The sequence below is a fragment of the Gadus macrocephalus genome, chromosome 18 (assembly GCF_031168955.1).
Source record: "Gadus macrocephalus chromosome 18, ASM3116895v1".
Lineage (NCBI taxonomy): Eukaryota > Metazoa > Chordata > Actinopteri > Gadiformes > Gadidae > Gadus > Gadus macrocephalus.
In genome coordinates this window covers 20,744,150-20,762,714 of record NC_082399.1, presented here as the reverse complement: position 1 = coordinate 20,762,714, position 18,565 = coordinate 20,744,150, and the positions used below count along the sequence as shown (strand labels likewise).

General features: G+C 43.1%; 2 long non-coding RNA genes across 2 annotated transcripts; one reads left to right on the top strand and one right to left on the bottom strand.

The window, feature by feature from the left end:
• Nucleotides 1-2,694: 2,694 nt before the first annotated feature.
• Nucleotides 2,695-10,682, bottom strand: LOC132446516 (uncharacterized). The gene is made up of 2 exons (XR_009522890.1): nt 10,549-10,682; nt 2,695-2,845 (listed from the first exon to the last, which is right to left on the bottom strand). It is a non-coding gene; the product is annotated as an uncharacterized LOC132446516 (long non-coding RNA).
• A 515-nt stretch (nt 10,683-11,197) lies between these two features.
• LOC132446517 (uncharacterized) lies at nt 11,198-12,354 on the top strand. Its single transcript, XR_009522891.1, has 3 exons — nt 11,198-11,409; nt 12,123-12,172; nt 12,264-12,354. It is a non-coding gene; the product is annotated as an uncharacterized LOC132446517 (long non-coding RNA).
• Nucleotides 12,355-18,565: the final 6,211 nt, after the last annotated feature.

The following is an 18,565-nucleotide window of genomic DNA, read 5'->3' as shown; positions in this document are numbered from 1 at the left end:
CAGATTGCAGCAGTCAATCCGTTTTCACACATAGAATTACGTTATTTTTAAACCATAATTCACCATACTATTAAACCATATTAACCATATTAAGACTACTATGTATCCCCACATCACGACTCACTACAATGGGTGCCCGGTCATTCAGCTGTTCAGCACCCAGGCTCTGGAACTCCCTCCCCCCACACATAAAACAGTCAGACACCATTACAACCTTCAAGTCACAACTCAAAACTCACCTGTTCAAACTCGCACACAACGTCTAACTGATCACTGTTTTGATTGTTTTTTTTTGTTTTGTCTTGTTTTTGTTTTATTTATTTCTTATTGCTTATGTTTATTTATTTATTTATTTATTTTTTCCACAATGTCTTGTTTTTAAAAAAAATTATGATGACTATATGCTATGTAAGGTGACCTTGGGTGTCTTGAAAGGCGCCTCTAAATTAAATGTATTATTATTATTATTATATTTCATAAACTTAAATATTATAATTATTTCAACAGTGTTATCAATCTTAATCACTTAATTTGCAACATAAATATCAAATGGCTCCAACACTCCGGCCCCTAATTGGCCATAATAAGGCAATTCATAACAAGATATTCATGGGGGCCACACAGTTCAAAAGTCCATTGCAATATTATTCATGTTTCACATTTCTTTTTTTTTCACATATTTGTTTCAATAGTTCATGAAAAGTCCAGCCAGAAAAGGCTTTCTTCTTTCAAAAATATTAACCCTTATAAAAATCAAGGGGAATTCAGAGTCCTTTCTCAAAAATATTCCAATAGTCCTTTCGATAGTCCATTCAATAGTCCTTTCGATAGTCCATTCAATAGTCCTTTCGTTAGTCCATTCAATAGTCCATTTCAAAATCATATAATTTCATATTAATACATTTCATTTAATCTTTCTTTTTTCCATAAACATCAACAGGTAAGTATCCAACAAATTCATATGTATTCTCTTGCTCATTCAAAAGTGAAATATACTAGAAAAGGATTTCAGTATTTTAACAAAATAAATGTTATGTTTGTTAGCAGTGTAGTGTGGTGTGTGTCAGTGTGTAAGTCAGTCAGTCGGGTCAGTAAGATGGTCAGTCAGGACATGTCTTTGAGAAGACACAGCTTGGTAATAGGTCTTTCCAAGATGTTTGCTTGTGTGTGCAAACATGTTGCAGTGTGTGTGTGTGCACAGACCTGAGCTGCCCCCCGGGACCCTCTCCAGGTGGTGGGGGTCCCGGGGGATGCCGTCCAGGTGGCGGTGGGACTCGGACCACATGTAGAGCTCGCTGGTGTTGGGGCCCCCCAGGGGGACAGCCGCCGCCACCCCCCCCGCGCCGGGACCCCAGCCCCGTGGTCTGGGGGGGGGGACCAACCAAGGATCTCTTAGGGGCTGATCGTGGTCCCACGTTGACGCAGCCCAAGAGGGTCTACGGACCCCTCACGTCCTCGCGGACCCTCCTTGCGTCCACAGCAAGGGCCTGACGCGCGCCTCCTAGATACGTTAACCCTCCGTCGAGGCGACGCAGCAGCGAGGGCTGTGATTGGTCCGCTCACTAAAAGCCGCCGCAGAACCGAAGCAGGTTCACGACTGCCTGGAAGCGTCTGCGGGGTCATCGCTGCGTTGCGTCGATGTGGAACCATAATCAGCCCTTTAACCGGTGGCTAATAAGCAATAGCATTGACCCCTCTCATGTAGGGGGCGGACGCAGAGACACTCAAAGCCCCGTACCCTGCAGGGCGAAGCACTCCTGGACGGAGAGGGGCGCCCCCAGGAGGGAGGGGGGGGGGGTCGGCCAGGACCCCCTCCCCTCCGGTCTCCTCCTCCATCATGTGACCACAGCCACAGCCCGACGAATTACAGTTTGCAATTCGTAAACACAGAGAAAGAGGAGATTTGATTTCGATTTTTCAAAAACACTTTTTTTTACAATCAACCGAGAGTACAATACATCAGGAAATGTGCTTTGGGTTCAGTCTTTAAAAATTGTTGGTTTATCCAACAAAATCCTGTGCAAAGTGCAACTCATCATTTTCAACAAAGCAAATAATATTATTGTAACACCGGCGCTGTTTAAAAGCATCTACATCCCCAAACGCCTTATAAAACGTATACTCCAGCCAGACTCTGGCTCTGACGTTACAGAGGAACACAGGAGGGGCCTCATGCCCTGCTCTGCCCTCCACCTTATTTCTCCGCCTGATGTACACGCATCTCCTAAGAGATAATTTACTAGCTGCCACTTAAAATATTACTTTTTTTGTATCCAGCACCAAAGATAAAAACTTTTTCAGAAAAAAACACATTCAACAGACTAAAAACCAAAGTTAAAAGAGAGAAAAAAACAGTGAGTCTCGGGCACTCAGTAAAAATATGGAAAACTGTCTCCCGTAGGCCACAGAACGGACATGTGTTTGAAACAGCAGGATTTAAAACCGAGATAAAAGTATTTGAGGCGATGGCACCATGTAGTACCCTCCACTGGAGGTCAGCTGTCCGTTTTTTGAGGGGGGGATTATATATAAAACCCTCCACTGGGGGCAGGTCCCCCCCAACCCTGACCTGTTGCTCCATACTGTGGGGGGTCTGCCGCTCAGTCCTTTCTTGTGTATTGCTTTGACAATGTTCTCATATAATGAGATCTATCTATCTGAACAAATAAATATAATATAAACAAATAAATATAGAGAGAGAGATTGAGAGAGAGAGAGAGAGAGAGAGAGAGAGAGAGAGAGAGAGAGAGAGAGAGAGAGAGAGAGAGAGAGAGAGAGAGTGTGTGTCCGGCTGTCTGTCTGTGGTTTCTTTCTACAACCGACAAAGAGACAATGAGGCATTCCCCTCCCTCCCCAACCAAAACCCAGGGAGGAGGTCCCAGAATAAAATCGGAATAACATTTATTGTTTTATTTCTAATTTCTGATTAATATCTTATTATTTTTAAGGCACTTATGGAAGCATTATTCACTAATAAAACAAGAAATCATCGGCTGAACACACGATCATCCATTCAGTGGGATCCACTGAGTTGTTTAATAAAGAGAGAGAGAGAGAGAGAGAGAGAGAGAGAGAGAGAGAGAGAGAGAGAGAGAGAGAGAGAGAGAGAGAGAGAGAGAGAGAGAGAGAGAGCGAGCCGGGGAGAGAGAGAGACAGAGGGCCCTATCTTGCATCCGGCGCAAGTGACTTAGTCACTGGCGCATGTGTCGTTGCTAGTTTACAACTGGCGCAGAGCGCTCTTTTGCCACCTGCGCCACTCGCCGGTAAATTAGGGAATGATCTTGCGCCCCAAGGGGCGGTTCGGCGGAAGGAGGAGGCGTGTTCTGGCGCAAACGGTATTTTGACGTTTCTGAAAACCATTGCGCTACTGACCAGGAAATACCTGGTTTAAAGTCAGTGGCGCGTTGTTCAGATGCTATTTTAAGGGCGGATGCATACATGCGCATGCGATGCATACGGATTGCTTGTGCACCTCGCGCATACACTTTGCTTCTCTCATCTACCTAGCCGCACATTCTTGGTAAATTATTTGGGAAAGAACATCTGATGCAGCGGTAATAAGTTGTACTTTTAAATCAATGCATCTGCAAACACCGTACAGCAAAAACATATTTTCTTGACACAGACATCGTGTAGGCCTACATGCCCATAACTTTTAGGATTGATGAGTATTTGATCGTGAAAAACATTGTTTTACCGCGAGTGAGTGTTAAAAAGAATGAATGAATGCGGGCGCGCGTGTGTGCTCTGTTTAAACACACGCAAACTAAACACGTAACGCATAATACAATCAATGGCAATGTCTATTACCGCGGGGACACATGCATATTAGGATAGCATACAATACTGATAAGAAACAATGTTTATAATGTATTGCGTATATCATTAAATAGAACCACAGTTACCGCATATCATACGTTATATCATATACGTTTTCTTTGGCGAAATTTATTTGAAGACTCTGTATTTCTGAAGTTGTGGAAGAAAACCCCTTATTCCATGTGTGAATTAGGCCATATTATTTGGCAATAAACTGAGCCATTTGCAGTTTGAAATTCATGTGCATCTGTCTCATCGGAGACTGCAGACGCGCTGTCAAAATATCAACTCGTCCGATTCAAATGCGCTCATGGCTCTTAAAGGGGATGGGAGCTGGCACTCTCATTGGTTTGTTGGACGTTACGCCCAAACCACACCTACGGGTAATTAGGCTGCTTCAGACCAACCCTTTTGACACTTGCGCCGCGACGCAAGTGTCATTTATCCGCCTGTAAAATAGCGATAGCGCCGTAGAACCGCCCACAAAGCTACTTGCGCTTTGCGCTTCCCACTTGCGTTTCAGACCGTTAAAATAGGGCCCAGAGTGTGTATCCGGGCGTCTGTCTGTGGTTTCTTCTACAACCGACACAGAAACACTGCAACCCAGTCGCCAAGAAAAAACGTCAGTGGTGTACGTTTCCATGAACACTGGATACGTAGCATTTCAACGTAAAAAATAGCGTGTTATACCTACAATATCCACGTGTGCCGCTGTGGAGGCGGGTTTCGGGGTTTGGGTTTCACGGCTTTCGCGGCAAATTGTGGACACGATTGTTTAGGGGGGGGGGGGGGGGGAGACTGTTGTTGACCGGGGAGGGGGGGGGGGGGGGGGAGAGACACGTTTGTTGAGGGGGGACGACGACACACGATTGTAGGGGGGGGGGACACGTTAGTTGAAGGGGGGGGGGGGGGGGACTCGTTTGTTGAGGGGGGGGGAGACACGTTTGTAGGGGGGGGGGCACGCTCGACAACGAGAGTTGGTTTTTATTGAACGCTCGACAACGAGAGTTGGTTTTTATTGAACGAGACTTCAACACGGAACAGCTGCGCGAAACGATGGTCACGTCACTCTCGGTGACGGTGTCGACAATAATGAACACACGAACAATGTTAATAGAACAACACACAACCACATAACATCCCGAACCCATTAACCCCACTTAATCCTAACAACAAAACAAGTTAACAAAAGCCCCATTTGTCAACTGAGAACCCCAATTCCCAGAATCCCCCGCGGCTCCGGAACACGGCGTAGCTTATATTAATCTTTATTATCTGAATGGGAAATGCAATATTTTAGGACAGATACACCATTAAACGCGTTTCTAATGACATTTCTAGCGAGAAATGTACATTTTCCTTACATAATCTTCAGTCAGTGAATGTGTATGATCTTTATTAATCTTTATTATCTGAATGGGAAATGCAATATTTTAGGACCGCTTCACCGTTAAACGTGTTTCTAATAACATTTCTAGCGAGAAATATACTTTTTAATTGCATAATCTTCAGTCAGTGATTGTGTCTGATCTTTAGTTTTATAGTTATTAGGAGTTGATCGGCTCGCTCGCATGTTTCAACGACGTCAGGTTGCTTTCGCTAAACTAGCAGCTCACGTGCTTCCTGCGTTTGTGTTATTAAACTGTTACTTTATGTAACTTTTAATGATATCATCTTGTTAGAAACACGTATATCTGAGAGCCAACCCAGTCGCCAAAATCATACCTACGTTGACAGTGTACGTTTCGTGAACACTGGATTACGTCGCATTTCAACATAAAATAGCGTGTTATACACACACACACACGCACGCACATGCACAGACACACACACACAAGCACACACAAGCACACACAAGCACACACACGCAGACACAGACACAGACACACACACACACACACACACACACACACACACACACACACACGCACACACACACACACACACACGCACACACGCACACGGTGCATTTCGCTGCTAAAACCACAACAAAAAAATATTCCCTCAAATATTATTACTTTCAAAACGTTGGCCAAAATGGCCAATAATATCATTTTTTTTGGGGATGCTTCTAGGACATTTTGGGTGGATTTTGAACGGTATGTGGGGGGCACGTTTTTTGCAGGACCTGGCAACCCTGCGCTGTTGCCCGAGATCTGGATCCACCCCGGCGTGGTGCCGTCTCCTTTTGACCTTTTGACACCAGACTTCTGGGGGAATAGCTGAATCAATTCATTAGTCAATCAGAAGCATGTAAATATCTTTCCGGTGGCGTAAGAGGTCAAACAAGGTATCCTTCAACATCTACGCTTCCAGGCGATTGCAACGGTGCCACACATGAGCATATTCGAACATGTTTAATGGTAGTAATTAGCTGTCGAAATTGGAGGCCTTAATCAATACTGAGCAGCTATTGATTTGCTTCCCGATAAAGATTTGTCACAAATGATCTCGGTGTAGCAAGAGGCCGAGCTTGATCTCATTGGACTCAGCTTAACGTGTAGATGCTAATTAACATGTAATTTGTCAAAAATCTCCATCGGGAAGCAAATCTATAGCTGGTCATTATTGATAAAGGCCTCCAAAATCAACAGCTAATTACTACCCCGAAACATATTCAAATATGATCATGTGTGGCACTGTTGCAATCGTCTCGAAACGTAGATGTCAAATGACACCTTGTTTGCTCTGCTGCACCACCGGGAAGATATTTTCATACTTCTAATGGATTGATTCATATTTTAAGGTTCTCGGAGTGAGACTTTAAGTGGCTGCAGCAGAAGTGTTGAGACGAAAGATGATATCAAGAGATTTATAGAATATTCCCATTCACATTATGATTCTTCGTCGTAACATCCGACCAAACATCCTTTACATTCACAGAGCGAAGATTATGAAAGTCCAGGCTCAGCAAGTGCTCCATCTCGTTGCACCTGCACCCAGCGGCTCGCTTGCAAGATTTTGGCCTGAAGTTCTTCCCAGACCTATACCCTAACAGTCCAATATGCATATCTGAGAATCAGGCCTCTCTTCAATAATGACAAAATGTAATGAGAGAAATACAGATTCACTTTTTGTTATCTCATAAGCGGCGTGGTGCCGGCTCCTTTTGACCTTTTGACCCCAGACTTCAAAGACGTGGCCACAGGCCAGCGGTGTCTACACACATTAAGCCACAAATGTACACCTCCATCCCGCAAAAAATGGGGCCTAGAAACTAACCTCTGTCTTATGTACATTGACTGTACTGTTGGAGGTCACGCCCCTTTTCCAGCCTTTTTGAGATAGCTAGGGATGCTAAAATGTTGACACACATTTCCCGGGGCCCCGAGAACGACATATGCAAGATTTGTAGTTCTAGCCCATAGAGAAAAAAAGTTTTCCCAAATGGACTGTCATTTGGACAAAGCCCCTTCAGAAGTGTTGCCTGCGAGACCTAATGGTTCAGAATGTGGTGGAAAAAAAGTTTTTGAGATAGGAAGGTCCTACCGCCCTGAAATTTGAATACCATATTCTAGGGCCTAACTGGGACCCCCGCACCGAAACTTGGCCCGGTCGAACCCCGAGGGCAGGAAGGGGGGGCCTGCCCTTGGGGTCTGACTGCGCCAAGTCTCGGGCAGGAAGGGCCCCCCCTTCCTGCCCTCGGGGTCCGACCGGGCCAAGTTTCGGTGCGGAGGTCCCAGTTAGGCCCTAGAATAAGGTATTAAAATTTCAGGGCGGTAGGACCTTCCTATCTCAAAAACTGTTTTTCCACCACATTCTGAACCATTAGGTCTTGCAGGCTACACTTCTGAGGGGCTTTGTCCAAATGACACTCCATTTGGGAAAACTTTTTATCTCTAAGGGCTAGAACTCCAAATCTCGGATATGTCGTACACGGGGCCCCGGGAAATGTGTGTAAACATTTTAGCATCCCTAGCTATCTTGAAAAGGTCGGCAAAGGGGCGTGACCTCCAACAGTACAGTAAATGTACATAAGACAGAGGTTAGTTTCTAGTCCCCATTTTTTGTGGGATGGAGGTGTACATTTGTGGCTAAAGGTGTGTAGGCACAGCTGGCCTGTGGCCACGTTTTTGAACTCGGGGGTCAAAAGGTCAAAAGGAGCCGGCACCACGCCGCTTATGAGATAACAAAAAGTTAATGTGTATTTCTCTCATAACTTTTTGTCATTATTAAAGAGAGGCCTGATTCTCAGATATGCATGTTGGATGGCTAGGGTGTTGGTCTGGGAAGAACTTCAGGCCAAAATCTTGCAAGCGAGCCGCTGGGTGCAGGTGCAACGAGATGGAGCACTTGCTGAGCCTGGACTTTCATAATCTTCGCTCTGTGAATGTAAAGGATGTTTGGTCGGATGTTACGACGAAGAATCATAATGTGAATGGGAATATTCTATAAATCTCTTGATATCATCTTTCGTCTCAACACTTCTGCTGCAGCCACTTAAAGTCTCACTCCGAGAACCTAAAAATATGAATCAATCCATTAGAAGTATGAAAATATCTTCCCGGTGGTGCAACAGAGCAAACAAGGTGTCCTTTGACATCAACGTTTCGAGACGATTGCAACAGTGCCACACATGATCATATTTGAATATGTTTCGGGGTAGTAATTAGCTGTCGATTTTGGAGGCCTTTATCAATAATGACCAGCTATAGATTTGCTTCCCGATGGAGATTTTTGACAAATTACATGTAAATTAGCATCTACACGTTAAGCTGAGTCCAATGAGATCAAGCTCGGCCTCTTGCTACACCGAGATCATGTCCTAGACCTAGGTGTACCATGTAAAATACATGTTACCATTAGCTAGAGTGTCGTTCTTGGTGTCATTGGACTCAGCTCAACGTGTAGATGCTAAATAACATGTCATTTGTGACAAATCTTTATCGGGAAGCAAATCAATAGCTGCTCAGTATTGATTAAGGCCTCCAATTTCGACAGCTAATTACTACCATTAAACATGTTCGAATATGCTCATGTGTGGCACCGTTGCAATCACCTGGAAGCGTAGATGTTGAAGGACACCTTGTTCGTCCTCTTACGCCACCGGAAAGATATTTACATGCTTCTGATTGACTAATGAATTGATTCAGCTATTCCCCCAGAAGTCTGGGGTCAAAAGGTCAAAAGGAGACGGCACCACGCCGGGGTGGATCCAGATCTCGGGCAACAGCGCAGGGTTGCCAGGTCCTGCAAAAAACGTGCCCCCCACATACCGTTCAAAATCCACCCAAAATGTCCTAGAAGCATCCCAAAAAAGAATGATATTATTGGCCATTTTGGCCAACGTTTTGAAAGTAATAATATTTGAGGGAATATTTTTTTGTTGTTGTTTTAGCAGCGAAATGCACCATGTGTGTGTGTGTGTGTGTGTGTGTGTGTGTGTGTGTGTGTGTGTGTGTGTGTGTGTGTGTCTGTGTCTGTGTCTGTGTCTGTGTCTGTGTCTGTGTCTGTATGTGTGTGCTTGTGTGTGCTTGTGTGTGTGTGTCTGTGCATGTGCGTGCGTGTGTGTGTGTGTATAACACGCTATTTTATGTTGAAATGCGACGTAATCCAGTGTTCACGAAACGTACACTGTCAACGTAGGTATGATTTTGGCGACTGGGTTGGCTCTCAGATATACGTGTTTCTAACAAGATGATATCATTAAAAGTTACATAAAGTAACAGTTTAATAACACAAACGCAGGAAGCACGTGAGCTGCTAGTTTAGCGAAAGCAACCTGACGTCGTTGAAACATGCGAGCGAGCCGATCAACTCCTAATAACTATAAAACTAAAGATCAGACACAATCACTGACTGAAGATTATGCAATTAAAAAGTATATTTCTCGCTAGAACTGTTATTAGAAACACGTTTAACGGTGAATCGGTCCTAAAATATTGCATTTCCCATTCAGATAATAAAGATTAATAAAGATCATACACATTCACTGACTGAAGATTATGTAAGGAAAATGTACATTTCTCGCTAGAAATGTCATTAGAAACGCGTTTAATGGTGTATCTGTCCTAAAATATTGCATTTCCCATTCAGATAATAAAGATTAATATAAGCTACGCCGTGTTCCGGAGCCGCGGGGGATTCTGGGAATTGGGGTTCTCAGTTGACAAATGGGGCTTTTGTTAACTTGTTTTGTTGTTAGGATTAAGTGGGGTTAATGGGTTCGGGATGTTATGTGGTTGTGTGTTGTTCTATTAACATTGTTCGTGTGTTCATTATTGTCGACACCGTCACCGAGAGTGACGTGACCATCGTTTCGCGCAGCTGTTCCGTGTTGAAGTCTCGTTCAATAAAAACCAACTCTCGTTGTCGAGCGTTCAATAAAAACCAACTCTCGTTGTCGAGCGTGCCCCCCCCCCCTACAAACGTGTCTCCCCCCCCCTCAACAAACGTGTCCCCCCCCCCCCCCCCCCCCTTCAACTAACGTGTCCCCCCCCCCTACAATCGTGTGTCGTCCCCCCCCCTCAACAAACGTGTCTCTCCCCCCCCCCCCCCCCCCTCCCCGGTCAACAACAGTCTCCCCCCCCCCCCCCTAAACAATCGTGTCCACAATTTGCCGCGAAAGCCGTGAAACCCAAACCCCGAAACCCACCTCCACAGCGGCACACGTGGATACTGTAGGTATAACACGCTATTTTTTACGTTGAAATGCTACGTATCCAGTGTTCATGGAAACGTACACCACTGACGTTTTTTCTTGGCGACTGGGTTGAACACTGAGGCAACCCCCCCCCCCCAACCAAAACCCAGGGACGAGGTCCAAGAATAATCTCGGAAAAACATTTGTTGTTCTATTAATAATTTTTCTTAAGGCACTTATGGAAGCATTATTCACTAATAAAACGAGAAATCATCGGCTGAACACACGAGAACATTCAGTTGGATCCAATGAAATGTTTATTGCAATTATGCTTCAATAACAAAAAAGATAGAAAAATAGTCCCTTACATGTACACAATTAACACGAGGACTAAAACATTAGAGGCAGCAGACTTTACAAATCATCAACAGGTGAGCACGTATCTTTAATAACTGAACATGTTCTGCGACCGCTTGGTTCCCAACAGAACACAAAAAATCAAGATTCAGTTTAAAGTCATTTACAACATGCAACATTATCCCATAGACATCTTGGTTATTATGAATAAAAAATAACATCTGCTCTAAATCAGGTCGCAAATCAGGACTATGACAAAAATGATGATATAAGAGCCCTTAAGACTTAAACTGGTGAAGTCTGAAAATATATAAAGATTGACCATCAATAGGTATTTTATGTACATTTCAAATAATAAATGTGCTTATCTAACTATGGGAGATCTTAAAAGCCTTTTCATGGTTTATCATGCTACACTCAAAAAAACGAAAGCTTAACATTTAAATTAAACCTGTTTAAAGTAAATACATCATATATTATATTCATCCATATTCATTAAATACAACATAAACCAGTTCAATAGGAAATTAAATCTGATTTATTCACATTAAGTCTATTTAATCGTTTCACTGGAATTCATTGGATCCACCTGAAGCCACTCTTTCATTCCTGAACCAGCAGACCTCGTGCTGATGAATGGACCGAGTTTGGTAAGCTTTTTATCCGTTTAAGTTAACTAGAAGCCGATTATTTATTAGATGTCCACATGTTTAATGGGTAACATTAGAATACATGTTCTGTTACTGAATATAAGCGTTTCTTTATTCATTTAGGCAAGTTATCTAGCACTGTAACTAGCACTAGCTAACTATTTAGCTAACTAGCTGGGTAACCTGGCTAGGAAAATAGTCATGAAACACCATAAATATGCTATTGCTTTCACAATGGTATCGCAAATCCCTTGGCTTATGTTGTGCAACGGCTTGTGCCCTTAGCATTTAGGCATGGTTTACGTCAGGTGGCTAGCACTACGACGTCTGCCAAAGCATTTAGCTAGCTATCGTATTTCGCATGTCCCCGCGATTGACTGGCTCCTGGCCGTTTAAGGTGCAATCGAGGGAGTGGTTGCCGACCGTACACGTCCAGCCGTTGAGTAGGGAGTGAGAGCCTGTTGTCAGGAGTGTACTGGTAATCGATGAAAACGTGGTTGTTTTGATAAAACACAGTTCGAATATATGCTATACTTTGCCATCTCCAAATGTATTAAAACGTCCAAAGATGCCATATTACCACAGTTTTGGACGAGAGTTGGTAATGGCGGCTGTTGGGGGGGGGGGGGGGGGATTCATGCCCATGGACTTACATTTATCGTCTTGTGTGAATTGTCACTTATAGCCTACTTTTCCTCAATTTTCATATTCAGGTATTCTCTCTTTGGATTTACTTTGTGAAAACCAGGGCAACCTCTTAATAGTAAGTATTAGTGGCATTTTTTGTTGGGTTTTCTCTACTAAAATATTGATCAGTTAATCTGTCCCTTCCACCCTTTCTTTTTTTTCTGCAGGTTTGTGTGAATGTGGGAGTGTAAACTTTGTGACATATCACCAGTATCAAGCAGGTATTGAGCTCAGCGTTATTCTTGTAATTTAGTGCTCTTCAGATCACACTAACAGTTGCCTCTGGATCAATCTCAATCTCCACACACACACACACACACACACACACACACACACACACACACACACACACACACACACACACACACACACACACACACACACACACACACACACACAGGAGATTGTACTAATTTGTACAACTGTCAATAAATGTATTTGTTTTTTATTTATTTTCCAAATTCCTTTCCAGGCTCCTTGTTGTCGTAATAAATATGGATAATTGCTCTAATGTATGTCCTACCTTCTTATTTCTTCGCAAAATGATATTTAACTTGTGTTTTTGTAAACAGTGATTGTTGTAGCTTAATTTCAGCAGAATACGAAAACTGAGGTACAGTGAAGACTATTTAAGCCCAAAAGTTAAAATGTATGCATTTCAATTACATGACAATTTTCCATCTATTTTGATCACATAACTCCAATGTAAAAAATGACATTTCAATCCATGTTTATTAATCATGTTCATGTAATCTAACCAAATACATTGGGTTTATGCATAATACCAACACAGTCTCACTCCGAGAACGTCAAATACCGACTGTTGGCAAAGGCCCTTTTTTTCCCGGTGACTGACGGGAAAGGTACCCTTTTTATTCGGTCGGTGACGATAAAGGTACCCTTCGGCGTCTTCTGCATACGGAATGGGGGGTGCCTCACTACGTCTCTAATAGACGATGTGAGCATCTTTCCTATTGGATAGTTTTTTAGGATATTCTTCTGTGAAAATGGCGGACATACTTTTTATCCTGGGTGGAAAATATGATATTTTAGAATAGTTACGCCATTAAAAGTGTTTATGTAAACATTTTTAGCGAGAAATGTGCATTTTACTTTCATAATCGTCGTTTGGCGAATGTGAAGGATGTTTGGTTTGATAGATATGACGAAGAATATTTCATCGGGCGATAATGGCCGGCGTACAGGCATCCCGGGCTCACGAAAATAGGTGACACTGTCACGTTATTTAATCTATTGAAACGTGATCAGGTACACGTATTTTCTAAATGTTCGTGTCAAAAAGCAAAAATTTCAAACTCATGCATATCAATTGGAAGTATTTGTCGTGATTTGTCACTAAGCACGACTTCCATCTAAGGTTCTGTCCGGGAGCTTTCTCCCTATTGTCCCTTAAGGAGCTCCGTACAGAACATTTATTGTTAAAAATTGTCTGTGATAACTAAGAATATGACAGCTTTTCCAGTCTCACCAATATGCGCACAGATCGCACGGTTTGACACTTTCAAGATGCGTGCAGTAGCCTACATACGCCAAATGACCATTTCGTGTGCATACGATACGCAAAACCCAGCATTAACTACTGTGGAGGGCGGATACGTCCATTTCGCGTGCATATGATACGAAAAACCCAGCATTAACTGAATGGGAGATGCAATATTTTAGGACAGATTCACCATTTAACGTGTTTCTAATGACATTTCTAGCGAGAAATGTACTTTTCCCTTGAATAATCCTCAGTCAGTGAATGTGTATGATCTTTATTAATCTTTATTATCTGAATGGGAAATGCAGCTCACGTGTTTCCTGCTTTTGTGTTATTAAACCGTTACTTTATGTAACTTTTAATGATATCATCTTGTTAGAAACACGTACGTTTTCGTGAACACTGGATTACGTCGCATTTCAACATAAAATAGCGTGTTATACACACACACACGCACACACACACACACACACACACACACACACACACACACACTGCATTTCGCTGCCAAATAAATAAATACTAAGGCAGAATAAAGAATAAATTAATTCATTATCATTCAACTTCAACATGCGTTATTACAGTATAGTGGTGGAGGGATGACGTGTGTTGGCCAACCCGGAAGTGAGCGTCGCCCTGGGTTCCCTTGACAAAAAGCCAACGGGTTTTTCCATTTGATTTTGGATTATTGCAGAAAAATTAGCATCTTTGAAGCACCTCCTGAAAATAAAAACTGAAAATAAATAAAAATAACTGTGCTCCAAAGAAAGAAATGTAAACCAATGCATTCTGAATGGGAGTGTTTCTCCGATTTTTCCATGCTACACAGAACGAAATGTAAACCCATGCAAATAAAGACTTCATGGTCATAATCATTTAAATATCATTAATCTCCTGAGGGTGGTATTCTATTTTTTTCAACGGGGCTGAATCCAGTCACTTGACCGTCATGGTTGCTATGGTGGTTGCTATCCACCAGCCCCTCTAATCCTTACATGGCTCTAAAAACCACGCGGCAAATGAGCTGCCGTAATTTGTGTTGTTTTTGTCGTAAACTAGTGTCCGATGGTTAAAAAATAGACGGATATTCCAAGGTATCCTTAAAAGGCAGCTTGGATGTTTTTATTTTCTGCAGTTTAGACTTCTTCTATAACCTATTTTTGAAAGCAAAACACCAAGCTAATTGATTTAACGAGGCAGGGTTATTTGTTTTATTTATTAAATAAATATTTACGACGACATTTAAGTAAGCTTTACTTTGAGGTCTCTTATATATCAAAGGGGGTCTCAAAGGACGCATACGCTTCAACCTGTGGCTCCGGTCCTACAGGAAATGACTCAGCAAGTGCTCCATCTCGTTGCACCTGCACCCAGCGGCTCGCTTGCAAGATTTTGGCCTGAAGTTATTCCCAGACCTACACCGTAGCCATCCAACCTGCATATCTGAGAATCAGGCCTCTCTTTAATAATGACAAAATGTATGAGAGAAATACACATTAACTTTTGACTCATAAGCGGCGTGGTGCCGGCTCCTTTTGACCTTTTGACCCCAGACTTCTGGGGGAATAGCTGAATCAATTCATTAGTCAATCAAAAGCATGTAAATATCTTCCCGGTGACGTAAGAGGGAGAACAAGGAGGCCTTAATCAATAATGAGCAGCTATTGATTTGCTTCCCGATAGAAATTTGTGACAAATGACATGTTATTTAGCCTCTACACGTTGAGTTGAGTTCAATTCAATTCAATTCAATTGTATTTGTATAGCCCTTAATCACCATTACAGTCTCAAAGGGCTTAACAGGCCAAATATTTGTGACACCCCCCTTTACCCATGCCCCCACACGGGCAAGAAAAAACTCCCTTGAATCAGCAAGGAAGAAATCTTGAGAAGAAACGCAGTGTAGGGGATCCCTTCTTCCAGGGATGGTCAGGAGTGCAATGGGTGCCACAAATGGCATACAGGTAAATACATGTACATCATATTAAAATGGTGATGGGGTTCTGGCCGGTTATCCATGAGGAGAGTCCAGGCATCCAGTCCAGCACCCGCAGCACGCTACAACTGACAGAATAGTGAATTAGAACGGAAAAGTACATAGTGGGAATGTATAATGTAATAAGAAAAGCACAAGCAAACAGAGTAGTCTTCACTACGCATCTGTTGTTTTCACACTCCAAATGCAAGATTGTAGAGGTGCGTTTTGAGCTTCCCTTTGAATAGCTCCACAGAGTCAGCTTCCCTGATCGCTGATGGCAGCCTATTCCATAAAAAGGGGGCTCGATAGGCAAATGCTCTCTGTCCAGCCGATTTCTTTTTAACCTTCGGCAATGAAAGAAGGCCGGCTCCCGAAGACCGGAGAGACCGAGAAGGACTATAAGGAATAATCAGGTCCTTCAGGTACAATGGAGATAGTCCATGCAAGGCTTTATAGGTTAGCAATAGCACCTTAAAGTCTGATCTGAAAGTTATTGGTAGCCAATGTAAAGAGGCGAGAATAGGTGTAATATGATCAAACTTTCTCGTTCTGGTCAGCAATCTAGCTGCCGCATTGTGTACCAGCTGTAGACTCTTTGTAGTAGAGTTCGGTAATCCCGAGAACAGTGCATTGCAATAGTCCAGTCTTGACGAGACAAACGCATGAATCAGTGTCTCTGCATCCACTACAGATAACATTGATCTGATTCTTGCAATGTTTCTCAAATGGAAAAAGGCAATTCTAGTTATACTTCTTATATGCTGATCAAAGCATAGTTGAGGGTCAAACAAGACACCAAGATTTCTGACGGATGCACTCTGTGGGATGGCGAAGCCATCCAACCACAGAGAGACATCCTCAAACTTTTCCCGGTCCCGCTTCGAGCCGATAATCATAAGCTCTGTCTTCCCAGTATTAAGCTGTAGGAAGTTTTGTGACATCCAGCCCTTCACAGCAGCCAAACAGGACTCAACCTTTTGAATCTGGGCAGAATCCCCGGAATCTACAGGAATGTAGAGCTGGGTGTCATCCGCATAGCAATGGAAACTAATTCCGAAGCCGCGGATAACGTCACCGAGGGGAAGCATATAAATTGCAAAAAGCAATGGACCAAGAACCGACCCTTGTGGTACGCCAAAGCGCAATTTACAATGCTTCGATTCTGCACCCTCATGAAGCACAAATTGGGTTCTATCTGTGAGGTACGATTCAAGCCAACCAAGAGCCGTACCCCCGAAACCAACATAGTGTTCAAGACGGTGAAGAAGAGTGCTATGGTCAATCGTATCAAACGCAGCGCTCAGATCCAACATCACAAGCATTGTGCTTGTGTTTTTATCCAAAGCAAGAAGGATGTCATTTACAACTCTTGTAATAGCAGTTTCAGTTGAGTGGAAATTCCTGAACCCCGACTGGAAAGGTTCGAAGAGATTATTCTTCGTCAAATAATCAACAATTTGCTTTGCTACAATCCTTTCCTGTACCTTAGACAAGAAGGGCAGATTCGATATAGGCCGATAGTTCCTGACTAATTCAGGATCTAGGCCAGGCTTTTTGAGTAGCGGTTTTAACACCGCAGCCTTGAAATTGGAAGGAACAATTCCTGTTGAAAACGAAAGATTCATAAGCAAGAGGATAACAGGCCCCACCGTTGGAAAAAGTTCCTTAAGAACCCTAGAAGGGAGCGGATCCAACATACAAGTTGTTGGCTTTGAGGCCTTTATCACCCTTTCAAGTTCCACCAAGGAAATCGCCTTAAACTCCAAAAGAGTTGCGTCAGAGTTCACCATCCTACTTGGCAGAACCCCATCCTGCCCCACAGGATGTGTAGGATTAGCCGCCCGGTAAGCATCAATTTCCTCTCTAATTGATTGAATCTTATTCTCAAAGAAATCCATGAATTCACCTGCCGAGATCGAGGAGCCTACGGCCTGATTCTGTTTCTGAGTGAGACTCCTCACCGTGTCAAAAAGAAACTTAGGATTATTTCTATTCAAATTAATGATACTAGAAAAGTAGGCGTTCCTGGCGATAGTCAGCGCACCCTTATAGGTGATCAGACTATTATGCCATGCAAGATGAAAGACCTCAAGTTTAGTCGAGCGCCATTTGCGTTCAAGGATCCTGCAATTTCGCTTCAAAATGCGAGTTTCTGCATTAAACCAAGGAGCTGGTTTTTTCAATGTTCGTTTTTTTGTTACGTACGGAGCAACTGAATCAATGGCAACAGACAAGGCAATGTTGAGGTCGTCAGTAAGGCACTCCACAGAACCACTATAGTTACAGAGAGGTGCAAGTGAACCAGATAACTTATCTTCCATAGCTGTAATGGTTGCAGGTGTGATGCGGCGACAGCTGAAAGTAGCTTGCTGATCGTCGCAGGGGCAGGATACCACCACCTGGAAAGTGAGCAAAAGGTGGTCTGATAAAGCTGAGGTGTAGGAAGAGACCACTAGCTGCGAAATGTCAACACCGCGGGTCAGAACGAGATCCAACGTGTTTCCACCGATGTGGGTTGGTTGCTGGACGAGCTGTTTGAAGCCAAGCGTATCTGTAATGGACAGAAAAGCCCTTGCGAGGGCATCAGACGGGTTATTCACGTGAATGTTGAAATCCCCAATAAGCAAAATATTGTCTGAATATGTAGCCAAATCAGCTGCAAAGTCAGAAAACTCATCCAGAAAAACTGAATACGGTCCTGGAGGGCGGTATACTACAGCTAAAACAAAAGAGTCTGGAACTCGTTTTTCTTCTCGAGGAGCTGAGGTGCAGAGCGCTAGCACCTCAAAGGATCTGAAAATATATCTATTCTTCGGCTTTAAATTAAGCTTAGAATTAGATATCAGGGCTACTCCACCACCTTTCTTAACTTCTCTAGATACTTGGGTGCTAACGTAATGGGGTGGAGTAGCTTCGTTTAAGGCTAGAAACTCATCTGGTTTTAACCAGGTTTCAGAAAGCCCCAGTATGTCGATCTTTTTATCAAT